The 6,807-nt window shown below is 40.4% G+C and overlaps 1 pseudogene; it reads left to right on the plus strand.

Moving 5' to 3' along the window:
* Nucleotides 1–5,676: 5,676 nt before the first annotated feature.
* Nucleotides 5,677–6,167, plus strand: LOC129675549 (immunoglobulin heavy variable 3-74-like; annotated as a pseudogene).
* Nucleotides 6,168–6,807: the final 640 nt, after the last annotated feature.

The raw sequence follows: 6,807 nt of genomic DNA on the forward strand, positions 1-6,807 counted from the left end.
TACAGGGTGAGGTCAGCATTCACAAAGGTTTCCACAAGAGAAAGGTTTACCCAAAATAATCATGCCTTTCTCTCTTGCAGGTCCCTGGCTTCAGTCACAGATGCCATTCTGACAAAGCCTGTGCCACTTCTGCAGAAAAAATAGTAATTTCTTCTTTTTCTCTTGCCCCTCAGTGATAATTTTCATTCTACACTGCATTTTCAGCTACAGCAGACATTCTCTTTTGCACGCTAGAGCTCTTCAATGTTTCCTTGCCCAACCAACATCCTAGAAGGGGTATTGATCTTCCAGTGTGTCACCTAGTTACCTAGGATCATAACTTCCTGTTTCAGACATGTAACCCAGGACAGAACCGAGTTTGTTTCTGTTCTGTTAACCTTGCAGAACCAACTTATACTTCATGGACTGTTACCTTCATGGATACTCTGTGACATGCCTGTCCAAGCCACTGCTACGATGAACAATACTGTAGTGAGTGTGGGTGTTCACACACCTGTAGAAAACAGATTTCTAGTACTTGTCATAGCACATAATAGTGAGACAGTTTCTTACAGGAATTCTGTAGTGAACAGTTTGCAGTCTTCCATTATGCTTGCATTAAGGGTTGCACTAGTTTTCATTCCTACAAACAGTGAGTGAGTGTCCCGTGTCATCCACAACCTCACCAGCCCTCTTTCCCTCAGTCCTTTGGGTGATATGCACATAAAATTTGCAGTGACATCTCAGCAGGGTTCTACTCCCATGATTGTGATGGTATGTGACTATAACAACTTCTCTTGCCCTGTGGAAGTCTTCTGCATTTCTCTGACAGTTGTATACTTGTTTGGTCTATGGTCCTACCACATCAACTGATAAATTAATGAACAATGAAATTGCCCACAGTCGTAAGACATTTTCTGAGCAGTTTCCTCCTTTTAGACAACTCTAGCTTGTGGCTATTGACAAAATCCAAATAGTACACTACTGTTTGATGTCCGAAGGTGATACAGACATTTTAAACATATTATTTTTCTAAACATCTAAACAATGTAATTCTTTCCAGTTCTGATCATTTAGAATTTTAATAGTAATTTGTAGTTCTATTTTTCTAGTTCTATTCTCTCTTACTTGTTTCATCCTCAAATTTTATTTCATTTAAATAACAATAGAAATTAGGATTTCTTCATCTATTTTTATAATTAGTATTGCTATTATAATTATTAATTTACTAGTATTGTTTATAATTTACTAATGTAATTAGTAAGCTACCATTTTTCTTAATTGATTCATTAGTTGTAACTTTTTAGTGACTTTTAAAATGTGTTTTATGTATAATTTCATGTATTCTGCAGTGAAAAATGTGTTTTTATTTTCCAATTGAAATTATATTCATCATTTCTGTGACTGATCCCCTGGCTAGAATACCAATAAATACATTGATTAATGTGGGTTAAATGGGCACATTTATATTATCCAGAATTGTAAAAAGAAAGTTATGCCTCAGTCATTACATCATATTTTCCAGCATGCAATCATTACTAGCTGGACAATCCATAATTCTTTATTTGCCTGTAATCAATATGATTTCATATTTTTACCATTAGCCATTATTGTTAGGTTTTGTGTCCCTCCGGACGCAATCAGCTGAGAGTATCTGTGTCTTCATCTCATCACAGGTGGGAGGGAGCAGTTCAGACCCAGGTGTGGGAAATGCAATGCAAGACACATTTCAGGAACCCTGAACTTCCTACATTAGTATTTTCTCAAATTTTCAATTTCCTGAAACCACCTTAATTATGCATATTAATACCATGGACAGTCTGTGACTAGTCAGGAGAAAGGAAGGAAGAGAAGCATCATCATTATCATCATCATCATCATCATCATCATCATCATCATCATCATCATCATAATGAATCAAGGGAAGCACCCTGAGGAATGCACTGTCCATGGCTTCCTACATGCTAAGGGTTGAACAAGGCTCACGTCTGTCAAGAGCTGTGGTGCACACACACTGAGAAGACAGCCTGAGCAGCAGCTGCAGAGGAAAGCTGAAGACCAGTTTCCTGTGTGGAAACTATCTCTTCCTGTAATATTTCTTGCACAAACATCTTTAGTGTCATGTTTTGTGTTATATTTATGGGGAAAGAGCAACATGAGTCCTAGGCTTGTCTCAGATGTGCTGTAAAGAAGATTATCTTTGATTTCTGATCCTCCTGAGTTACCTGAGTTCAGGCATCATAGGAATATACCATCACAGAAGACAGTTATGTGCTTCTGTGGGGACATGAACCTTTCTGTTGTCTGCTCTTTGAAATCACTCTGCTAACTGAGCCATATGTCAGGCTTCTTGTACTGTCTTTATGTCTATCTTATAAAAGAAACAAACAAATGTTTGATCTCCCTTGTGATTTTATTTTGAGATTATAATGTAATCACACCATTTTCTCTTTCCTTTCTTACCTGCAGATGCCACTCCCTTAGTAGATAATGCTCTCATTCAAATTGATTCCATTTTTCATTCCTTGATGAGTGAAGACAACTATACCTGTCTTTGGATAGAAGGAAAAATATGTAGATAGGTAGGTAGATTTTAAGCTATTTAGTAAAGTGGTAGTTATAGGTTCTTCTCCAAGATCTATGGCTTAAGTAGCCCTGGGGAGTTGGCTAGGTTTCCAGTATCCGGTGTTATTTCCTGCTGGTTGAGAAGACTTTAAGTCAAAATGATCATTCCCTATAATCTCCTAGTATAAATATTCCTAACTCCGTTCCCAATATCTTTACTAGAAATCTGTTTTACGAGACCCTGTGATTTTATTGTTGGTCTAGTCTTCTAAAAAAAAAATCTTACATTGAATAATTTTAGATTTACAGAATTGTAAGAGAAAACGCTCCTCACACACAATCTCCAAGTTCCCCCTTGTGCTCCAGGCTCAGTAAATAAACATGAAGCATATCCTGAATGAATAAGTGTCACTGCCTTTAATATACTCCAGGCTGTATTGGAAGTCTCCTGCTCCTGTGACATTCTGTCTCTCACCCAAGAAATGCCACAGACACCTGCAAAATAGTGTGCTCACTGCTTCAGCGTTCTATGGCATTATCTGAGAGCCCTGCAGAGAGCAAGCCATCAAACATCACAGCCATGTCCTAATCGATGGCCTCCTGAGAGACCTCTGCCAGATGGTCTGGTACCTGTAAACACTGCAGTGCGGATTCCTAGGGTGGTCAGACTGTTTCCTGTGCGAGGAACATTGCAAGAACATTTTTATTCTGTTGTGTCAACAGATATCAGTATTGCACATTTGAATTCTTGTTGGTTGATAGTGGTTTTCCTCAATGATGTCATCTTTAACTAAAATCTTTATGGTCAATAAATTCTCTGTATGGTCTGTACTTTCATTGTATAAATTATCATTCATCCTGATTACAATAAAAGAAATTCTCATTTGAAAAAAACACGCTTGAATTTTTATATGTTTAGCCAATTATTTTGACAAACTGTTGGTATGTGACGTTTCATGGCATTTCCAGAAACCTTAACCATGACAAACTTGCATTAAAATAAAACATCTAGCTACTTGTTTCCATTTTGTTTCTTCTTTTCCCTCTTGTCCTACTAACACTTGCTTTAATATAGATTGTTATATGACTCTGTTTACAAAGTGATATTAAGTATCTGATTCCACCTTAATTCCTCACAGGCCTTCCTAAATAGTGTGTAGATTACAGAAGTGTGTAAAATATCTTCCTCCTCATATTGGTACTCTTTCCTATAGTAGATACATTTTTAACATTTTGTTTATTCCTGTGTGTGAGAGAGACAGAGAGACAGAGACAGAAACACAGAGACAGAAACACAGAGAGACAGAGAGACAGAAACACAGAGAGAGAGAGAGAGACAGAGAGACAGAAACACACAGAGAGAGAAACAGAGAGACAGAAACACACACACACACACACACACAGAGAGAGAGAGAGAGAGAGAGAGAGAGAGAGAGAGAGATCTGCTTGATCAGCTTGAATCCATCTCAGATTCCTGGGTCCAGGTTAAGGGCTTATCTTAAAGTTGATTACTTTTCACCTCTGTTGCTGAAATGTTGTAAGCCCCGAATCTTATCATTTATGTATTGCATTCCAAATGTAAAAGTATTGACCTCTAGTGTTTTTTCTCTCACCTCACATCTCTTCTTCCTTCCTTCCTTCCTTCCTTCCTACCTTCCTTCCTTCCTTCCTTCCTTATTTCTTAACTTCCTTCCTCTCTCTTTTTTGTGAAACTCCCTGTTGAACTACCTTGAGTTCACTACTTACCATAACAGAAGACCCAGGGCTCATGCTGTGCAGCACTGTCTTTGTGGGTGGAATCTTGTTGACTCTTCCCTTTGACTGTCCTCTTCCACCACTTTGTTTCTGCCATGCTCAGTCATGCTATGCTGTTCAGCTTGGACCTTGACCCTGAGTTCCTTAGTTTCCTAAATCAAAGCTTCTCCACACCACTACCCTGCCTCACTTTCTCTTCTGTGCAGACTTTGATGAGCTGAGCTGTAGTTTGATCTGCTTTGTTCTTATTCCTAAAGAGAGAGCCCAACACTGTTCTATGATGACATCAGAAAGCAAAGCTGGTTTATCTTCAAGGCTGGAAACTGGAGCCAGTTCAAATTTGAATCAGTGCTTTAGCAGATAAAACCATTTACCTGATTGTCCTGTCAACATGTCAGTCACTAGGAAAGCAGTGAAGGCTGGACACAAAGCAACCTTATGTCATTCATGATAAATCATGCTAAGTAAGAAGGTAAACACATGTATGTCCTGTATGTCAACTTCCATAAGCTCTAGAGAGTGCAAACCAAACCTAGGGACCCCAAGTAAGATCAGGACTGGTAACTGAGACAGTGCCTGAAAGAGGCTGATTAGGAAAGAAAGTCGAGGGCAGGTGTGTTGGGAGTGCGGCCATCCTTCTGGGTGGCCTGGGCAGACACATGCGAAGGGCACGTGGAGGTCAGAAACTGAGCTGTACACTGACATGCAGCTTATCGCGCGCTGTGTTCTAGTGAATGAGTAGGTAAACTTGCAGGGAAAAGAAACTGAAACAAATAATAATACAAGAAAATCAGACTTCTCGATACACACAGAACTGGACATGAGCCTCTGGAGTTTCTTAGCCGAACATTGGGATGCAGTGATGTCACGTGGTTTCAACACAGAAAGGGAGCCCTCAACCTCCGGAGTCAGCAGCCTCAGGCAGGATCTGATTCAGGAAGTGCCATGTCCATCGTGTTTGGAGCCCTCTTACAGAAAAGCAGCTCCAGAGCACACAGCATAGCAACGTCCATTGCCGTCTATAATCCTGGACACGGACAGTTAGGGGGCAATTAACACTAAAATGCATCTTTCATTTGCAAGCATAAATGCTATAGACAATACTGAGTGTTTACCAAGGAAAATATCTTAACATGATCTAAAAATTCCAGCCATTATTTTTATTGCCAGAACCTCTCCCCAAGCAAATTTACAAAAAATCCAGGACCTGTCATCTCTAAGCTCCCTCAAGAGAGCTTGCTACATAGCAGGAAGACATGCAAATAAGGCCTCTCTCTTCTTGTGAAAACCAGCACAGCACTGACCTTGAATCTCAGACAAAAGAAATCAGCCCTGAATTCCCAGTCAGTGATCAGCGCTGAACACGGACCCGTCACCATGGATTTGGGGCTGATTTGGGTTTTTCTTGTTGCTCTTCTAAAAGGTAATTTATGGAAAAAGAAGAGATACTGAGCGTGTTAGTGGACACGAGCAAGATGGACAGTGAGCCTGAATGGCAGTTTCCTGACAGGATTCTCTCTGTTTGCAGGTGTCCAGTGTGAGGTGCAGCTTGTGGAGTCTGGGGGAGGCGTGATGCAGCCTGGGGGCTCCCTGAAACTTTCCTCTGTATCCTCTGGATTCACTTTTAGTGGTTACTGGATGCACTGGGTAACCAGTGCAGGCTCCAGGGAAGGGGCTAGAATGGGTTGGAGGAATTAATCAAAATAGTGATACCATACGCTATGCACCATCCATGAACAATCGATTCACCATCTCCAGAGACAACGCCAAGAGAACTCTGTACCTGCAAATGAGCAAAGTAAAACCTTACTACTGTGCAAGAGACACAATGAGGGGATTTCAGTGTGGACCCAGACACAAACCTCACTGTGAGGCCGCTCATGACCACCAGGAGGCGAACCTCACACACAGAAAACATGTTGGGGCCAGCAAATTATGGAGACAGCTAAATACTACTCTCTCTGTCTGGGCAGCTTGGTTATTTGCTTGTTTGTTTGTTTTTGTTTGTTTGCTTCATAAGAATCCTCTCTAAATGAATACATTAGTGGAACCAATATCCTCAAAACAGTACATGTTTTTCTTGTATTATTTTTAAAATATGAGGTATAGTCTCCCATAAACAAAATGGCAGCTATGAGGACGTTAAGGACCCCGCTGTGGTCCCTGAAATCACATGATAAGGCAGTTAGTGGACTGCCTGTGTACTATCTTTTCATACTCTAGGCCAGGCCTTCAACAGATTTCTTGCAAACTGGGTTGTACAGTTTCCATAAGTACATATACTTTCTGCTGTTGTAAGTAAAGTGTTCTCATCCCAGGAAAGGAGACTGGAATGGGTTCTTCACGAATTTGAAGTTTACTGAGCCCCGCAGAGCTGTCTGTAGGCACACACTCTTGAGAATATAAGGCTACAGAGTCAGGCCTGAGTCTTTAAAATAGGGGGTTTACAAGGCAAAAGAAACTCAAGTTGAGCAATTTCCATTTACGTAGGTGCGATTTCTGTTGGCA

Source organism: Psammomys obesus, unplaced genomic scaffold (genome assembly GCF_907164565.1).
Source record: "Psammomys obesus unplaced genomic scaffold, mPsaObe1.curated_primary_1811, whole genome shotgun sequence".
NCBI classification, from domain to species: domain Eukaryota; kingdom Metazoa; phylum Chordata; class Mammalia; order Rodentia; family Muridae; genus Psammomys; species Psammomys obesus.